At 42.3% G+C, this 20,579-nt stretch overlaps 1 protein-coding gene across 3 annotated transcripts in view; it reads left to right on the top strand.

The window, feature by feature from the left end:
* Positions 1-2,919: 2,919 nt before the first annotated feature.
* CYFIP1 (cytoplasmic FMR1 interacting protein 1) overlaps positions 2,920-20,579 on the top strand; it is an 82,459-nt gene continuing 64,799 nt past the window's right edge. Inside the window, exon 1 of one of the 3 annotated variants that reach the window (XM_068182655.1) lies at positions 2,920-2,941. The gene's annotated coding sequence lies outside the window, so the exon portion shown is untranslated. Of the gene's footprint in view, positions 2,942-6,691; positions 6,883-20,579 lie in introns of those variants that run through there. The other 2 variants (XM_068182654.1, XM_068182653.1) reach the window with 2 other exon arrangements.

Consider the following 20,579-nt stretch of genomic DNA (forward strand, 5'->3'; position numbering starts at 1 on the left):
CTTGTCCTGTCTCCTCCCCTTTAAGGTTTCTCTGGAATTGTGGCATCAGTACACCTGCATTAAAAAAGATAAAATCAATCATAGCTATTTACCTAATGATGTTTTTGAATAAATAAAAGATTTGATAATTAGAATTCCACTGTCGTGTGTGTTTCTGCTGAAATTCAGTCAGCAACTTAAAGTTTGAGAGGTGTCTCTTTAAGGTAAATGAAGTTTGTTATTACTGAGACTGTGTGGCTCATAATATTTCTTTCAGCTGTAAACTAATAACTGCTTTATATGAAAGTGAATATTTGTGTTTGAACAGGAGATCTCAAGGTTCTTCCAAGTTACAGCTATGAAATGTTTTGAGGAAAAGAAATTAATTTTTTTTCAAGTATACCACTGAGGAAGTTTCTGCTGCCCTGTAACACGTCTTCTGTTTGACTGAGTGGAGGTTTTGCTTTAGAGAACAGTATGTTTTTATTGTCCTTTGCTACCATGTGACACACTTTTCCAAGTGGATGTTTTTTGTGGTAGGTGGACGCCTATTAACAAAAATAATTTGTACTTCTAGTTTACCATGACTCATTGTCATTTAAGATTTCAGATTATTTATTTATTGCTAGCAGGGACAGTGTATTGTTTAGTAACTTTCTTGCTCAGAGTAAACTTGAGTAGCATACTGAGAGTTTTAATAGACGTACTTGGAAGTTCAGCACTCCTGTGCACTGGTTCATTTTTGAGTATGTCTTGTACTCTGTACTTTTCAACTATCTAATGTAGTTCCTTTAGTTTTGCTTCCTGTACAGTGATTACCTTCAATGAAATTCCTACTTTTCATAGCCTTACCTTGAATAATTTTAGCTAGATGTGAGAGAAAAAAATCCTTCAATCCTTCATGTTGTTGAAACAATAATTCCTAGTAAATCCATTTTGCCAATTTTACTTATTTTATGTGAACGACCTTGTGTAAGGGAAAGATTTTGCTGTTTCACCCAATTTCCTGTTTAGGAATTAATGTTGCATTCTGCAGAAAGATTTCTGTGCACATTGTAGACAAGTGATGCCTGCATGCTGTTTATTCAGCCAGCTTCCAAGATTTGCTCATCTCTCATCACAAAAAACACAGTGGAAAGTCTGCCTCTGGAAAGGTTTACCGATTCTTGTCATGGACATCCTCAGTGTTTAACTTTTTGTGTGTCAGCAGTACTTGGCTGACAAATTCCCTTCAATGAGTCAATTCTATGGCATTCCTTTTTCTTCAGAGCCACAGAAAAACAGTCAAAGTCCTGTCTTTTAGTGTGCATGCCCTGTGATGCCACCAGGACTTTTCCATCAGTCCCCTGGCAGCTGTTAAAATGGTTATTTACCTGTTTGGAGAAAAAAAGGGTTTTATATAAGATACAGGGTATTTTAGCTATATATTTATTCAGATTTCCTTGTAACGTTTTGTTTTCTTTAGAGAACAGTGTTGTTACTTGGATTCTGTCCTGAATCCATTCCTTCTGGATGTTTTTTTGACCTTGTTTTCAGATTCCTGTTTTTGTCAGTTATTTATGAATTTATTTGAATCTTAACTTTTGGATACTTTTCTTCTTTGTTAGAGGAGACAAAACGTTTGAATGTGTTTTAGTTGCACTTCTGGAATTTCAAGTAAGCAATTTTGGAGATGTTAGGAAAGGTGTAATCTATTCCATGTGTGTATAGGTTCAAAAGACTTCTGTCATAGTGTATTGTTTTGTGAATTGTCAAGTTCAGCTAAAGGAAAGCATAAAACACTCAGCAAAGCATGTAGAAACAGAACTTTCTAAGTCTCTAAGGGGGTGTAAAACTCTTTGGAAAAGAACACCCTCCATTATTGGATACTGTCACAATTTAATTTCTACTTTTATTTGTTCTCATTAACTTCTGGATGCAGTTTTAACAAAGTTGCAGCATAGATGCCCTTATCTGACTTGTTACTTTTCTTTCTTCTCCTTTGTTTTTTCCTGTGGGCTTCTGTTACCTCTAGGCCACATTTTAGCACTGATTTAGTACGTTCTCCAGTGCTTTCTTTCTTGTTTAGTTTTAATAACCCCTAATTAACCACTAGGACCTTGAGGACCTTTGGTTGCTTCAAACTCTTGATATAAAAGTTAGCAACCAGTCGTTGATCAGATGGTTTCCATGGGAGCATGGATTAAAGATAGAAATGCTATATTACAGGCTGATTAAAAATATAAAAAAAAATCCTCTGACGTGCTTTTTATTCTTTCTAACTAAAGATTTGCAAGTTTTTCAGCTTTCCTCTTGTGCTACTTTGCGCACTTACAGAAAAACCTTTCCTCACTGATTGCACTGGTATTTGCTGGCTGTTGCAGTGTCTTGTTGCTGCACTGTGCATTTGTTGCTGGGAAGGCTGCACAAGATCACAGGTTGGAGGGCCTAGAGAGCTAATGAAGTTACCAGGGATAGAGGGGCAGGGCTGGGGTGAAGAGTGAGGGGGCTGAATTGCCTAACATACATGCCCTGATTTTTGTACTGATGTCCTGCATCCTACATGAGCAAAATGAATGTAATTTGTAATGGAATCAAGAAAGATTTTAATGTGTGTTAGTGTCTGTCAGGGAGTTGGGCGGGCTCTGATGTGTTTTGGCAGCAATGGTGTGCAGCAGGTTTGGAAAGCAGGGTTGGGAACACAGGCCCATTGTACACACATACAGAGTTAAATCCCTATGAGTTTACAATAAAGCCTTGGTCTAGTGTTTCAGGGAGCTGGAAAGCAGAAGCAGGGAGCCCTGCTTGCTCAGATCCATTTCAGAGGGTGTCACTCAGCACTAGGAGGGAAATGGGAACCAGAGAGCTGCAGGTGTCATGTGCCAATGAGTATGAATATGCAGCACACCTCCTGTTGTCAGCTGTGCTCTTGGCAGGACATGGGCACTCGGGCGTAGGAATCTGGCTTTTCCTGGAATTAAAGGTAGGTATGAGTGACCAGATCACTGCATTTGTGTAAGGCCTCATGAAGTGGGGGGCTCCTAGTAGGACTTAGGTGTTTAGGTAGCTGGTGTAGGCTTCCTACTGTGGGTCAGGTTCTGACTTTGCTCATTGCGACCTCTGAGATGATGCTTTATGCTTGATCTGTTCTGCTTAAGCTCTCCCAGGTGCTGTGTCCTCTTCATAAGTGCCTATTTCCTGAGCTGAAATAAAGTGTTACTGTATGCAGTGTGGAACCATTTTTTTAGCCTTCCTGAGCTTTAAGCCTTTTGCCACATACAACACCAAGTCTGTGCTGACTTCTGGTGTGAAAAATCTTGTCCAGTTCTTTAGAGTACAGACAGGTGGCTGGTACGTTGCCAGAAGTTTGATTTAATTTTTAAACTGATTTATAGACAGTTACCTATTTTCTTGTATGACTTCCTGTTCTGGAGGTCATCAGGACCATTGCCTGCCATGATTTCTTAAATAGCTTTCTGTGTCGGGTCATGACTATTTCCTGTATTCTTTATGAGGATGAAGAATGTCTGAACTCAGCAGGTAAGAAAAATTAAATGAATAGCTAGATATATTGTTAAGCTTAAACACCAAAATGTCTGCAAAACCAGGGAGTAACATCACCAGCTGAGACATAGTAGACATCCAGTGGGAGAAGATCCTTGTTGAAGTTCTCAAGCTGCTGTGGAATGAAGCTCTTCAGTGTAATCCTGTGGGCTCCTGGAAAAGATTCTTTCATTGCCTTTGGATAAATACTGAACAGTAAAAAGAAAGTGAAATTTGATGGAATTCAGGAAGTAGACCTGTGGCTTTCCTATAGCATAGTGCCTTGATCAAAGGCAAATCCAGTCTTGAGACAATTGCATTAAGCTTGTTGCTACCATATTATCTGATATTATATTATATTATCTGATACTTGTGTGGTTTGGGTAAAGGGTGCATAAATTGCCAGGAGCATGATACGTTACTGTTGCAGATCTTCCTAAAGATTGTTGACAGGCACGGGTTAAAATAAATTCCACCCAAGAAAGGATCTCAAACTGCCATAAGTCTGGCCTGATAAAAACCATACCTAACTTCCAGAGGCTAGGATATCAGTTAGTGGCTTGATTAGGAATATGTAGATACATGTCTCTTTAGCTACACCTAGAAGGCCTGTGTTCAGTGTGGTAGGGATCATTGAGAATGGTGAATACAGTAGAGGGAGAAGTAGGTCATGGAGACCTTCTGAAGATCTTTAATCAAGTGCTGTCATTGCACTCCTTAATTTCCGCTAGAGTGGAAAGAGCAGGGAGTTGTGGGGACATTACAGAATTATATCAGGCATCTGGAATAGTATTATGTGGGCTCACTTAACTTGGTTCTGATAGGCATATCACATGTTACATGAGACCATAGACAATCAGATGGTAAAAAGTGATTGTCATGTAATTCCTACATCACATAATAGAAAAAAACAACACATCCTGAATAGCTGTGTACCATCATCTACTTTTAAAATATGATCTTATGTATAGGAATGCTAATAAAAAGCAGATTGCCCCAGCAGTGGGGAAGCAGCTCCTTTGCCCACTCAGTTATTTAACTGTAGATAGCAAGATCTGTGGCATCAGCCAGTCGTTGTGACAAGCTGTTTTTTCCTGGACAGGATGGTGCCAGTTGGCAGTCTTGCTTTTATCCAAAGCAGCTGCTCTTGGCACCAGCTGGCTTTCAGCAAGTATGGGAGCCACAGTGGTGGTCTTGCTTGGGACAGACTGGCAGGCTATGAAGTATTGCCCATGTGGGGGCAAGCTGCTGTTGATCAGATCTCATGGGGAGCGTTGGACTTGGCTGTCCTTGCTGCCCTGTTGTGGCCTGGTAACAGATGTCTCATGTAGGCCGAGTGGTTGCATTGAGACAAGGCTGTTCTGAATTTGCACTTGCTCAGAACAAGGAAACAAAACTAATCCTGCTTTACAAAGGTGAGTAATTTACTTCATCAAGCTCCTTGTCCCAAGCAGAGTTTGCAGAAAAGGGCACTGGAGAAAATCAGGTGTCACTTTAGAAATGGAAGCATCCAGCTCTGGTTGTATTTTACACTTTTGCTTGAGCTGGGTTAAGAAGTTAGGCTTATAAGGAGCTGTGATGGTTGAAAGGAATTGAAATTAATTTATTTGGTATATGCACTCAAAATGTTCATGAATATACACAGAGAAGAATAGCAGCCGTGTCCTAGAAAATTAATTGTTTCATTGAAAAGACAATGTTGCAGTAATAGGAAAAAACCTTGGCTATGAAGAAGTGTCTGATATGATGAAATGCTAATGATAGCATTTTGCAATGATGCATAACTTCTCCACAAGCTGTGGAAGTTCTTGATAACATGGAAAGGGTGGAATAATTGGATTAGATTATACTTGGAATAATGAAAACTGGTGGTCTAGGAGCTTATCCCCACTCTTCACAGGCTTTCTTGTAGATACTATTACAGAAAGGTTATTTAAAAAAACTTGAGGCAGTGCAAACTTTTTGGAGAAAAACCCAGCAACCAATAATGGAAGTAAAGCACTAATTATTCTGTTCTCAGCACAAAAACCATTAATAGCACAGTTTCCCCTGAACAGCTGTTGAAAACAGAGACTTAGAAGTGCTTGCTATGGCAACAGCGTGCAGTTTGATTATGATTTTAGAGAAGGTTTTCAATGTTGGATGCAAGTTAAAGCAGACAAATACAAGCAAATAGGTTTTGATGAAAAATTGGAAGTTCCTGTCCTCTCAGGTGACTGTTCCCTGTGTGCAGTAGTTTGTGGATTCCCTCTGCCATAAAATAGTGGCTGGAAAGAGCAATCTTGACAAGCTTCCGTGAAAACCAACGGGCAGTTTGATTTTGTGATGCAGTGTCGAGTTCATTAGGTGGAATCTTGAACTACTAAGTAAAGCTGAACTTCAATGAGAGAACACTGCATGGAAAAAGTAAGAAAACTTTAAAATGAGAAAGTACATATGTTTGATATCGTTTACAGAAAAGTTAAAGTGGGAGGCTGTCAAACAGCAACCTGCCTGGTTTTTATGGTTTTGATTTAATGAAGCGTGGTTATTTCGGATACAGCCACCACAGGCATGAGCACCCTCTGCAGGATGTTTAAAGGGGTTTCCCACGCGATCCCTTCTGCTTTTTAAAGGTTAGGGTTTTCATCCCTACGGCTGGCGTCTTTCCCTCGCCATGCTAACAAAGCTGGGGGATGGAAAGCCCCGCCACTGCGCTGGTACTGCCGGCCCCGGTGCCCCTGGGGCTGGTACCGGATGGCACTGTGCGGGGTTTCTACGAGCGGGCACGGTCGTCCTGGGCACAGATTTGTGTTCCGAGAGACAGATTGGCCGTGTACAGGGCACGGAAAAAGCGGCTTTCATTAAAAGCAAAGGGCCAGTCCCGGACGCAGCTCCGCCGCCTGCGGTAGCTCCGGGACTACTCCCGGCTCCCCGGGAGGAGGAGGAGCCGGGGCCGGAGCCTGCCGGGGGCGGGAAGGGGCGGCAGGTTTGGGATGAGGCGGGAGGAGGAGGAGGAGGAGGAGGAGCCGGGGCCGGAGCCTGCCGGGGGCGGGAAGGGGCGGCAGGTTTGGGATGAGGCGGGAGGAGGAGGAGGAGGAGGAGGAGCCGGGGCCGGAGCCTGCCGGGGGCGGGAAGGGGCGGCAGGTTTGGGATGAGGCGGGAGGAGGAGGAGCTGGAGCGGCAGGAAGGGTGTTTCCCTGCGCAACTCCCGGCTGAAGTGACTCAGACAGGAAACTCCCTGCCAGGCGCGGCCCAGGAGCGGAGCCGCGGGGCCCACGCGACCCTCGGCGGCAGGGCCGAGCGGAGCCCGCGGGCGGACGGACGGACGGACGGGCGGACGGACGGACGGGCTCCTCCCGCCGCCGGGCAGCGCCGCTCCCGGGAGCCGGCGGCGAGCGGGTGAGCTGCGCTTCCCAGGGCCCGCCCGGGCGCCTTCGCCCCCTTCCCCGAACTCGGGCGCTTCATGTGCGGGGCCGGGCGGCTCCGCGGCCCTCTCGGCGGTAACCGCGAGCCCCGTACCCTTGCTTGGGGTTGGTTCAGCCCCCGCTCGGTATCTGGTGCTCCCCGGAGCGGGGGTCCCGCTGCTCGGGCGGAGCCCGGGGCGCGGCGGGCAGGCGGCCGCGGCCTCAGGCGGGTTGGGTTCCTCAGCGGTGGTTGCCTAAAAGCCATTCTTGCTTTTTGTTTCTGGGGGTAAGGTTGAGCTTGTTCTCTCTCGTGCGTGGCCCGTGTGTCTGCAGCACTGGAGTGGTCAGAGTTCTGCCTCCTAGGCTGCCTTGGAGTGGGCTGGATGGGGAAAAAATAAAAGTAAAAAGCTCTGTTCAGGTTCATCTCCCTCTTCAGAGGAAGGAGGTGATCTGTAGTGTCTGTGTAAGGACGCGGAATAACTTCCTCATGAGGAACTTGAGAATTATCCAGCAAAAATAACTATGCTCTAATGACAGCAGCACTATAAGCTTGAAAATCCCCAGATGGATGGTCTGGCACCGCATCCCTCCTCTCTAATGAGCAAAGGTGGAGATAGACGTGCACTTCATCTTTCTGAGTATTCCTGTAGCTCATCAACATCTCTGCTAATTTTTTTTTTTGCATTTCAGTAGGCTCTCATTGCCTTGAATTTTATTCCTGTGCTTTTGATGGCAGGTTGAAGTAGCATTTAGACAGGTAAATGGTTGGTTGTGCCAGGAAGGCTGTTGGGAGGAAGTTGTCTTTGTGGGATGCAGCCAGTCTGCCCGAAGTGCTGGCTGGAGAGCGTGTATTGGAGCAGGAGGAAAGCTAGCTGGAGGAATTTCTTCTTAATTAGAAGGTCATACCGGCCTTTTCTGTAAACTGTGGGGAATGGAAAGCTTAGGCTAATGAGGACTCCAGTCCTTATTGCATTCCAGTTGCTTATTTGGCATAACTTTATTATAATAAGCTTACTGAACATGTACACATATGCAGTGTTGTGTGGTAGTGTTTTCTTCAAAATTGAATTTCTAATAACACTGTAGTGCAATTCGGCAATCTCTGAATTATGTTTTTATGAATTGTACTTAAACTGTTTTATGCTCAGAGAATGTCTGAGCTGTGTGATAGAAAAAGCATTGCTGCTCCTTACTCAAGTTCTGATTCTCGACTTCATTTAAGTCCCACTTCTACCTCTAAAAAACTTTTTTTTTTTTTTTAACTTTTGTAAACACAAAGTTTCTCCTGTTCTAGTGCAAAAGACTCTTTAAGCTTTCCCAGGCAACTGGTCTGTGAAGTCTGGCTGTGTAGGCAGCCAGTTGTCTCTGTAGCTGCCAGGAGGGGAGGAGGAGGAATTTGGAAGAAGTCTGTACAGCATTGGGAAGGCTTAACGCCAATATCATCAAAGCTTGCTTGGCTTGCCCTCTAAAAAGTGTACATCAGTCTTTCTTTGTAGCAGCTTAGATATATATATATATATATTTTTTTTTAACAGGGACTATGCACTTGATGGAATATCTCTAATGTACTTTGGTTTTCAGGTTGTCACAGCTTATGTATGTATTCTGAGAATAAACCTCTCTGAGTCTTAGGAAAACATCTAAATATTCCCGCCCCCCAACATCCCTGCTTGAAAGACTTTGTTTTGTTTACAGGAATTGGGTTTGTCAGTTTCTTTTGAGGGTCCTGATGCGGGGAGTGGAGTGGTGTTTGAATGGAGTGGTATGCTCAGCTCTGCTAATTAAAAATTTATCCCATGATAGACATCACAGCAGTGCTTTGTTTATTCATTCTGGGAGAGAATTTTCCTGGAAGGTGGCTTGTTCCCGAGGGTAGGTTTTAAAATCTTGCCATAACTCTCTTGTCAGAATAATCCGATTTTTATTTTCAAGCTTGTTTCTCGACGATTTCCAAGATATTGAGGTTTAGATGGATAATTCAGAGTAATTTGAATTGAGCTGCAAGATTGGAACAAAAAGATGGAACAAAAAATCCCCACGAAGCTTGTTTTTTGTGGGAACAGAATTGTATTCAACCTCTGACCTGCAAGCTGCTAGAACTGCTTGCAATGCTATACAAGAGAAAATTAATTTTAATGTAATTTGCATGCCTATTTATGTGCATATCAAGTGGGTTTCATTTTACAGTTTTTGCCTTGTGTTCTCTGGGCAAGTCCTTCAAGTGGTTCCTTTGCTGTACCAACAAGTTAAGTAAACGTGAATGCTGGGCAGTAAGTTTTACCCTGCTGAGTGTGAAGTCAGCTGTGCGATTGACTTCACTGCTCGAAACAGTGACTGTGTGAGCTCCTGAATTTCCACTGTTTATACATTTTAAAATAACTGCAGCTGCCATGGCAAGCCCCAACTTAGTAAGCAATCGTGCTTGAACCAAGGTAAGTGCTTGTTTACCTAGGGATGCTGCAGGAGCTTGGCACAGCCCAGGTGTAAGCGGCCAGTGAAGTAGCTCAAGGTGGATCCATCCACGAGTGTGGGATTGTGATTCATTTGAACCGTCCTGAGATTCCCTGTGAACGTGTTCTCAGGGATGAAGGCAAAGAGGGAGGAGTAAATGTAACAGATTTGTACATTTTTGATCTGTAGAAAACATACCTTGTTACAAGTGGCCTCTGGCAGACTTTACTCTTGAAGGTCGTCTTGCTACATTGTTATTTGTATAGACAACAAATGGTAGCCACCTATCCTTGTCCTGGTTTTTATGCAGAACTGAGACAGTGAAATGAAAGAAGGACATTTCAACATTGTGAAATATGGCTGTATACCTACAGAAACTCACAAAGAGCTCGATAATGGTGCTTTATATTTTAAGCTACATACATCAGTTCAGGATCTTCCTTACTGCACGTCTGCCCTTAGAAGCTGACATTAGCCGGGCTCAGGGGCACACTTTGCTGTGTAATGCTGATAACAGAGTGCGTATTGATTTGCTTTGTTAAAACGTAATTCCATTAATCCACATCACTGCCTTTCTGGTGGTAAAAATAATGTGTGATGCATTGATGAGACTTGCTACAAGAAGACAGAGGTTGCAAAACAGCAGTTAATCTTTCTATCTCTTGGCACCAAAATATGTTATAAGATATTTTGGGTAGCTCCTTATCTCTCGTAAACAGACTGGCAAAAATCCTGAAGTTTGTTTTCTTCATAAGACTTGAAAGTTTTTTCTCTGCATTAGTATGTACTGTTTACTGTCTGCCTCTGTTATGTCTGTAAATATACATGCACTCACAAATGTTTGTGAAGAAAGTCTTCTATTCACACACTTCAGTGTTTTGAGGGAAAAGTGGCTATCTTGGATTTAAACTGTAAAAAGTAGAGTTGTGGCAAAGGTTGGTATGGCACAATAATCATCAGGCATTTGCCATCTCAGAAGAAACCCCCTTTCTCTCAGGCTGAGCATCAGCAGATGTCAAGTGAGTTTATAGCTATGTAGCCTTTCTGCAGAAAGACCATTGTGGGAGAGGTGATTTAAGATTGTGGGCAGCCGGGCTGAGCACAGATCTGGCTCAGGGTGTTGGAGAGGGAGCTCATCTCTCCAAGCCTTCCCAGCTGGGAGATGGTGGTGGTCCCTACTCCTGAGGAGCAGCACTTGTGTCCTGTTGCTCTGTCCCTTCCCCACATGTTCCGTAGCTGTTTCATTCTGCCAGACCTCTGCTTCTGCTGGAAGGGACCCCAGCAGGGCATCAGTCTGCTGGTGAGCTCAGGGAGGACTCTCAGGGTGGAAATCCCTTCATTGCTAAATTAGCTGCCTGCTAGGCACCTGCTGTGAAGAACTTGGCCAGCTGTGGTCTGCTGCAGATTTGCAGCCCTCTTAGTCAAGCTCTGAGGTCCCTGCTATACTCTTCTCAAGGACTGCAGAGAAGTAAAAGCGAACATGGTAGTTCTTTGACTGGGTGGTTCTTCTGTGGTTCTGTGTGTGTGTGTGTGTGTTGCCAGGACAGGTGCTCTGGCCTAGGCAGAGCTTAAAGTGAGTGTCCTCCACAAGAGTGGATGTTCTACTTGTTAGCTTTACTGAAGCTTTTCTTATTCAAGTAGTCATGTAACACATATGGAATTGGCACTTCTGTCCCTGCTTTCATCAGAGGTAAATGGCAGGGCAGCAGGCTGTGATGCCCTCCTTTTTCTGGTTTGTGAGTGCTCCCAGCTTACAAAGTGGTTATTTGGGGGGTGAACTTGTATGATTTCTCTTTGCTTGAGCCATGTACTGAGATTTTCTCAGTTTAACAGTCAGTCTTTCAGCAAGCCTTTCACATGGCTGGTTTTTGCAGGTCTCTTTTCTGGCAGTGTTAGTCAGGAGGTAATAGAGTGACAAACAAACTTTTTAAAGCTAATAATTACTCATTTGGTGGGAAAAAAATGCCATTACCCCTCCTCTCCCTCCACTGAAAGGCATCTTAAGAATTCAGGCAGTGGATAGACTTATGCTTACTAGATTACACTCTCTGCAAATGATTAGCAGGGTTGAGTCTCAGTAATGTTATTATGAATCACTTTATTCTAAATTAAAAAAAATGGTGCTTTTGGTTTTAGAAACAAATAGATTTAAAAACCAGTACTGTGGTTTTATGTTAGGACATGAGTCTCAAGAGTTGACATGCTAAGTAGTGATTCCAGCTGTGCAAATGACACAAGATGGTTTTGGAGATGCTTGCTTTATACACTACACCTATATAAGAGATTTGTTTCCAGGGTTTAGATAAAAATATATAAGTACTGTACTTCACTTTAAAATACTTTAATTCTGATAGGGACATGGACATTTGTTGGCAGGAAATAAAAATGCTATTGACCTGAAGCTATTTATAGCCTTCTTTCAGTATAATTCTAATTACTTTAAGAGGTTTCAGTGATATAAAATCAATAAGGAAGTGCACTGAATTATAGATTCTGAGTGTGAAGTTCAGGCAGACTGTCATGACATGGCTGAAGACAGATGTGAATGCTTGTCAGGTGATATCTGAAGTAATGCTTTGGATGAATTTTCACTGAAATTGTATATTTTCTTATATAAAATACTACAGATGATGAGCTCTTTCTGAGGAAAAAGAGAGCTTAAGAAACTAAAATTTATTTATTTTTATTTTCTCTTCTACTCTGTCCTGTGCTATTCCCTTAACTTTTTAAGAGAGCTATTAAACCATTATTTACTTCTTGTCTGATTCACTCTCTCCTCACAGAAATGCACATCATGGTAGATTTTTTTAACAGCTTTTGAAGCCTGTTGGGGTTTTTTTATTTTGTTTTCTTTTTAAATACCATAATTTTTCAAAATTGTGCATTAGTATTGTACTGATTTAGATAATAAAAAGCTACTTTTAAGCATGGATAGTACAAATTTGCCTAAAATATCTTCCAGCTTACTTTTCAGATGAAGCTGTGTAATTTTTTTTTAACTGAAGGTGGAGAGTACTGCATTGTTGACTTACCAAGTACCTACAGGTATAGAAGAGGAGTGGGAATGACAGCAGATGGTCTTACTTTCAGAGTCATTTTTATTAAAGCCTTTTTTCAATTTTTAAACTCAAAATAAGGCAGCACTGAAGCCAGAGCTTCAGCTGCAGGCTTGCATTGGAAAAGCTCACTGGATACAATGAATGCCTGCAGTGTCATTGGGGAGCATATGTTGTAAGATGGAGCTGGATGCAAAATGCAGAGGCACTGTGCAAGGGAGACCTGGGGGGCTGGCCCTGCCTGCACTGCTGCCCCCAGCAGTGGTGTGGCGGGTGTCCTTTCCACAGGCAGGGCTCTTGCCAAGCAGACGCCCCTGAGAAGCTGTAAGGCTGACCCTGGAGCAGCCATCTGTGTAACTGGGCTAAGGAAGAGAGTGCTGTCCTCCCCTCCCCTGAGAAAACAATGTTGTTTTTCTTTATTTCTCTCCGTTCTTGTGAAATAAAAGTACAGAACTCACATGCTTTATCAGGAACTGTAGTGATAGGACAGGGAGTTATGGGTTCAAACTGAAAGAGATGAAATTTAGCTAAAAGATATGGAAGAAATTCCTGACTGTGGGGGTGGTGAGGCACTGGAACAGGTTGCCCAGAGAGGCTGTGAGTGCCACATCCCTGTAAGTGTTCAAGGCCAGGTTGGATGGGGCTTTGAGCGACTGGTCTAGTGGAAGGTGTTCCTGCTGATGGCATGGGGGACAAACTGTATGGTCTTTAAGGTCCCTTTCAACCAAAGGGACATTTATTTGTGCTCATTTATTTATGAGTCCAAATAAATAGTTTGTCTAAGGCTGAGGGGTTGTGTTGTCGCTTAGATGGAAACCTGAAGGCTCCAGACTCTTGTCTTTCTCTCCATCTTTGAGGCCCATCTCTTTTACCTGTGACACGACAGTCCTCCATCCACTGGGGTGCTCGGTTTCCCTGTCCCCAGCTCCTTTCAGCCCATGTACACAGGTGTGTTCTTTTTGATTCCAGTCCCAGCACTCTGTCTCCACACCAGACACAAAGGGCAGCCAGCAAAACCCATGCTGAGCCGGTGTGAGCAGTCTGTGATGGAAGACTTCATCCTGAGCCATGCCAGGCTAATTCCATGTGAACTTAATTTCCTTTCTCCTTTCTGGGGTGGTTATTGCTTTTGCTGCTCCCTTTCTCATTCTTTGCAGAAGGTTCACAGTGGGAATGTTATCTTTACTAAGAAGTGAGAGAGCTTTTCACAACTGTAGTTGTAGTTTTCACACGCTCTAAGCGCTGTGTTTCAGTGCTCAGCTTCTGTGCTGAGCTTCAGTCTGGTCCAAAGCACTGCTGTGCAGCCTTGCTTCCTCCTACCCGTGCAGCAGCAGGATCAGGAACAAGTAAAGAAGAAATGCTTGTTGAGAACAGCTGCAGGAGAGAGCAGCATCAGCAGAATGCAAAAATGGCAGCAAACCGAGAAGATTAAAAAGGGTTGTGGAGGAGTGAACTGGGTGAGAGGTAAAGAACTCAAAAAAGAGAAGGTGAGGGGGTTGGTCAGGAAGGTGAAGTGGTGCAATTCAAAGGTGTAATACCAGAGAGTATTGATAGGGTAAGGCAAGTAAGTGTAGCAAGACAGATCTCAGCACACCTAACCTAGAATGAAACAGTGCTTAAATCTTTAGCTTCATTGCAGTCTGTAGAGAAGTCAAACATTGCAGAAGGGGTTTCTGTACATTAGTTAGTTCACTCACAACTCTAGTTCTGTGAGAATTAATTAGTAAATCAGCACAAACCCTCTCAGCTATCTAGCCCCACCAACAGCAGATTTTTTCTATTTTACATTTGTGACATGTCTTGGGCTTCAGACTTAGGTTCACAGATTAAGCAAACAAAACAAAACACCTCTGTGAATTCTTGTAGCACAAGTGCCATTGCAGAGAGGGCTTGCATGCTGCAGGACAAACTTCAGAGACAAGCTCTCCCTCCTTGTTCATCTAAGTGGGATACTTTTGGAGGAAATTTTAGAGGCTTAGGCTTCTCCCATGCCATCGCAATGGATTCACGAATAAAATAAGTGGAATGAACAAATTAATTTTTCATTTTTGAAATGTGTGCGTCCTCCACTCGAGCTTCCTACAGAGAGATAGCATTTCACCCTATATTTTAACTTTAGGAAGTTGTATCTCTCTTCTAAAGCTTTAAGATGTGAAATGATGCTGCAGATGCATGGTACTGGCCAGGCTGCCCTTTGAAATACCTTGCTGCATCATCATCAGCCACTGCAGATGCTGCTGCTGTAGAACTAGTATGTGCTCATCCATGTGCTCCTGCTGGCTGCTAACACAGCAGGAAAAGATAAATTCACTCTTGTGGTGCCTTGCTAGCAAAAATATAGTGACTCCAGCCAGGTGCTATGGTACAGGAGTGCTGAGGTTGCACTGTATTCTCTGTGGGAGAGTTTTCTTACTGGTGCTGTAAAAAGGAGTAGTTAGTAGACATACACGTGGTGGCAGGCTTCAGGAAAGGCAATTCTGGGCTACCAGCACTCACCAGTCTCGATCTAGGCTTCATTCAAAGAGCCGGAAACTCCCCCATTCCTAATCTGCTGTGATGATAGTAGAGTGCCAGACCTTCCTCTTATTGGAAAGTGCTTGAATTCGTATTGAAAGAGAAGTTACTTGGCAAGCATAACTAATTGTTCTCCGAGTCCTGGTGGTTAGTGTGTCAGCAAGCCATTTCAGCTCCATGACAGCATCCTTAACAATGTTGTCCTGACCTTTATTATCCTGTGGGAGGAACAGTACTGACTCACCCAAGTGTGGCTTTTAGGTTGTGTGAATGGTGCTTCTGTTGCTTACTGATACTGCCCAGAATTCAGTTTTCCAGGTGATAAGACTGGTGTATCACTGAGCACTTGAACCTTGCTTGCACAGTCATAGCACAGGCATTGCTTGTGTAAGGAGATGGCAGGGATGGGGATTGCTTGCTGGGATGTTTCCCTGCAGGGGACAGAAGCTGGACAGGTAGCAGTGTGGATTGCATGAAAAATTCACATGTGACTGAGCACAAAGAGCTTTTAGTTTAGGAGACTGAGATTTTCTAAAAAAAAAAAAAAAACATTTAAAGGAAAAAAAATTCCTCCCATGCTATTAGCCTCATGTTCTTCCCCCAGTCTGTGCCTGCTTTTGGAAGCCTGCAGTTATTGTGAACGACATCACCCTGTAGGAGTCTAATACTAAATTAATCATTTCTATTATATGGCCATTCTTCTGGGACTTGCTATGATGTTTGGATAGGATAATACAGTGCTGGAATTTTTCTCTCTTTTTCACGTATTAAGCCTTTTTTAAAATTCCATTTGCAGATGTATTTTTGAAAGCTTAACAGTATGTCAAATCGGTTGCACAAAGGACTGTCAGCTGCTGTTTGCTTTCTTCTGTCTTTTACTTTAATCAGGCAGGCCAGTAAATGATGTGGAAAGCATTTTGCTTTGCTTCTTCAGCTTATGCAAATCTGTTGCTTAGGAACAGAAAGGAGCTCCAGTCCCAAAAGGAACATCTTAGGCTGATCTGCATGGTAAAAAGGCAGATTGTCCTGTCCAGAGCACAGAAAAAGAACATTCTAACATAGAAAATCCATCGTGTTGCTGTTCTCTGAAGTGCTTTGGCTAGCAGGGTGTTAAAATGTTTTCTTCTCGGTCTGAATTTACAGGTAAGCAGTTGAATGGCTGGAATGTTAGAAATTTAATTAAAATAGAACTAAAAGGGAGTTTTTGAGAGAGATCTTGGAGGTTTGAAATAAAAATTAATGTTTTCGTAATTGCTGGGCTGTTCTTGGAAGAGAAAATTCATTCCTTTTGTTCTCTTTTCATTACAAGGGCCCCTTGTGATTGGAGTCTCATGGTTTAAATGGAGCCGGAACATTACACAGAAAATTGAATTAAATTTTCATAATAGAAAAATTATTTAATTGATTTTTTGCAATACACTAGCACAGAAAAAGGACACAGTGGGACAGAAGAAACTTGAAAATGTGTTGCTATAGGGGTAAAACTTAACTTCTGCTGCTGTGTGACCAGTTCTATTCTTGTGGGAATGTTGTCATTAGTTGCCAAGGAGTTTACTGTGGTTGGTCCTGAAGACCCCAGTTCAGCAGGCCAGTCAATCATCTTTTTAAATATACTTTCATGTGAATTTCTTCCCTTCAGTGTGTGGACTGTGGAATATCTTGGCTTTGCTGCTTTTTTTTTTTTTTTTTTTTTTTTGTAAATAATATGCTTCTCTTCTCCCTCTTTAACTGCAGTACATAAAATTTTCCTGATTTTCATCACAGAATTCTGTCTTTTTAAGTAGGGTAAGCTTTTATTTATTTATGCAAAAAGCATTTAAAATTATGTATTAACATTTATATTAATATATAATCATTTATTTTAGGCAAAAGCACTCATGTGGGTACATATTTCAATTACTGGATTGCACAGCAATTTTAATCTTCAGTAGCCATTATACTATTATTTAAGATTCAAAGATTCTGCTTTTGCAGACTTGGGAAAGAAGAGACACCATGTCAAAGGAAGTTGCTGTTTAAAGTGTAGACATACTTCCTCTTTGTCTTATTTTGAGCCTGGGAACATGTACAAGCACTTGGAGATCAAATGCATCTATTTAAAAACAAATGTGTCCAGTGGATTGCAAAAAGACATGGGGCATCCCCTCCCAAAATAATTTTTCAGTGAAATGAAACACTATTTTCATCTGCAAAGTCAGAAAATATTCCAGAATTTCTGCAGTCCAGCAGTTATTTGTCATTGAAACTCCACCTTAATTAACTCACTCTTTGGCATGATGCCTCTCCATATTTTTAATATGAAATAATTTATTTTTTTGCCACTTTAAATTCCAGTCTTGGAGAGATTTTTGGGTTACTTAGAGAATGCTGTAACCAAAACCAATTCCCTTGATGTCCCAAAACACCTCTGCTTCCTTGGGCTGCATTCTCAAGCTAATGTCAGAAAATATTCCAAAATTTCTGCAGTCCAGCAATTATTTGTCATGGAAACTCCACCTTAATTAACTCACTCTTTGGCGTGATGCCTCTCCGTATTTTTAATATGAAATAATTTTTTTTTTGCCACTTTAAATTCCAGTCTTGGAGAGATTTTTGGGTTACTTAGAGAATGCTGTAACCAAAACCAATTCCCTTGATGTCCCAAAACACCTCTGCTTCCTTGGGCTGCATTCTCAAGCTAATGTCAGAAAATATTCCAAAATTTCTGCAGTCCAGCAATTATTTGTCATTGAAACTCCACTTTAATTAACTCACTCTTTGGTGTGATGCCTCTCCGTATTTTTAATATGAAATAATTTTTTTTTGCCACTTTAAATTCCAGTCTTGGAGAGATTTTTGGGTTACTTAGAGAATGCTGTAACCAAAACCAATTCCCTTGATGTCCCAAAACACCTCTGCTTCCTTGGGCTGCATTCTCAAGCTAATGTCAGAAAATATTCCAAAATTTCTGCAGTCCAGCAATTATTTCTCATTGAAACTCCACTTTAATTAACTCACTCTTTGGCATGATGCCTCTCCATATTTTTAATATGAAATAATTTATTTTTTTTTGCCACTTTAAATTCCAGTCTTGGAGAGATTTTTGGGTTACTTAGAGAATGCTGTAACCAAAACCAATTCCCTTGATGTCCCAAAACACCTCTGCTTCCTTGGGCTGCATTCTCAAGCTAATGTCAGAAAATATTCCAAAATTTCTGCAGTCCAGCAATTATTAACTCACCTTAATTAACTCACTCTTTGGCATAATGCCTCTCCATATTTTTAATATGAAATAATTTTTTTTTGCCACTTTAAATTCCAGTCTTGGAGAGATTTTTGGGTTACTCAGAGAATGCTGTAACCAAAACCAATTCCCTTGATGTCCCAAAACACCTCTGCTTCCTTGGGCTGCATTCTCAAGCTAATGTCAGAAAATATTCCAAAATTTCTGCAGTCCAGCAATTATTTCTCATTGAAACTCCACTTTAATTAACTCACTCTTTGGTGTGATGCCTCTCCGTATTTTTAATATGAAATAATTTTTTTTTGCCACTTTAAATTCCAGTCTTGGAGAGATTTTTGGGTTACTTAGAGAATGCTGTAACCAAAACCAATTCCCTTGATGTCCCAAAACACCTCTGCTTCCTTGGGCTGCATTCTCAAGCTAATGTCAGAAAATATTCCAAAATTTCTGCAGTCCAGCAATTATTTCTCATTGAAACTCCACTTTAATTAACTCACTCTTTGGCATGATGCCTCTCCATATTTTTAATATGAAATAATTTATTTTTTTTTGCCACTTTAAATTCCAGTCTTGGAGAGATTTTTGGGTTACTTAGAGAATGCTGTAACCAAAACCAATTCCCTTGATGTCCCAAAACACCTCTGCTTCCTTGGGCTGCATTCTCAAGCTAATGTCAGAAAATATTCCAAAATTTCTGCAGTCCAGCAATTATTAACTCACCTTAATTAACTCACTCTTTGGCATAATGCCTCTCCATATTTTTAATATGAAATAATTTTTTTTTGCCACTTTAAATTCCAGTCTTGGAGAGATTTTTGGGTTACTCAGAGAATGCTGTAACCAAAACCAATTCCCTTGATGTCCCAAAACACCTCTGCTTCCTTGGGCTGCATTCTCAAGCTAATGTCAGAAAATATTCCAAAATTTCTGCAGTCCAGCAATTATTTCTCATTGAAACTCCACTTTAATTAACTCACTCTTTGGCGTGATGCCTCTCTGTATTTTTAATATGAAATAATTTTTTTTTGCCACTTTAAATTCCAGTCTTGGAGAGATTTTTGGGTTACTTAGAGAATGCTGTAACCAAAACCAATTCCCTTGATGTCCCAAAACACCTCTGCTTCCTTGGGCTGCATTCTCAAGCTAATGTGCTGTATTGCTGTTGGATTTGCATGTGTTCTATAAGCTGGTGTCCAGGGTGCTGGGTGCAGCTGGAGCTGGGCTGTGCTGAGCACATCTGCTCATCCCACTCCCAGACCTCTCAATGTTCTGTGGTCACTTCTCCTGGTGGGGAAAGAGGGAGAAGCTGTGCTTGAGTGGGTCAGGCTCTGCTGATCCCAGCTCAGAGCGTGGCGCGGGGCTCCAGGCTGCAGCCCAGAACTGCTGATCCAGCCCTTTGTGACCAGGGGCTGTCAGGGTCTGTCCGAAAATCCCTCATGTTTGCCTCACGACTGCCTCCAAGGACTGAGACCCTAGACCCTGAAAAGTAGCTCTAGCCTGGCTGAGGTGGAAAATCTGCCAAGCCTTAAGGACTGGTATGCGATGCCATGGGAACTCAGTGCGAGAACAATGGACTGGTCATGGTGGACTGAGCCCTAATCAGTTCGTCCTGTACCTTTGGTCCTGTACTCTTGGTCCTGCACCGACGCGATGATTACAACTGGTTCCCAAAATGAGTCCACACCCACCATGTAGCCAGGAGAGCTGCCGCTTTGGCCAGATGCCACCCGCTTTGAGGAACCCTATAAAAGACTGAAGGAGTTTTGAGGACTTTGTCCGGACCCCACCTGGAGAAGACAGCCTATGAGCATCTTGTCAAGCTCCGAGGGCCTCGTCTCTTCAGACTGGTAGCTATAATCCCCTTCCCCTCTTTCTCTATTTTTCACTCTATCTCTTTATTTCTCTCCCACTATCGCAGTTGTTGGCACTAAATAAAAGTGCATTTTTGTTTAAGCAAAGTGTTGTGTCCCCTGCTGTGTCTTTTGTGCTTTGAGATCTCCAAAAAGAACCTATCAGGGACCCTGCATGCATTTGCGGACCCTGACAGGGGCCCCAAACCCTCCTCTCCAGGGCTGGCAACTTGCCCTGCAGCTTGATGACTATAGGATTGTTTTTCCTGGACTGTTTCAGGCTTTTAAAAGTGTAACTATCTGCATTTTGAATTGATGCATGCTACATTTAAACTCAGTTTTCTGTGTGCTTTTGGTTAAAAGATGTGGAGAATGACTTTTTTTTTTTTTTTTTTTTTAACCCAGAGGTGTATTTAAGATGCTGGTATAGCATGGTATCAAGAATGGTGAGATAAGATCAATGCTGATATTCCTCTGACTCTTCTCACCCTGAGATTCAGCGGTGGCTCAGATCTTTGCACACTCAGCTCTTCCCAGGTGCCTGGCCAGGTGCTGTCAGAGGTGCTGGGATGGATGTGTCTTTTTGGGGTAAGGAGGG

Source organism: Anomalospiza imberbis, chromosome 2, assembly GCF_031753505.1.
Source record: "Anomalospiza imberbis isolate Cuckoo-Finch-1a 21T00152 chromosome 2, ASM3175350v1, whole genome shotgun sequence".
NCBI lineage: Eukaryota > Metazoa > Chordata > Aves > Passeriformes > Viduidae > Anomalospiza > Anomalospiza imberbis.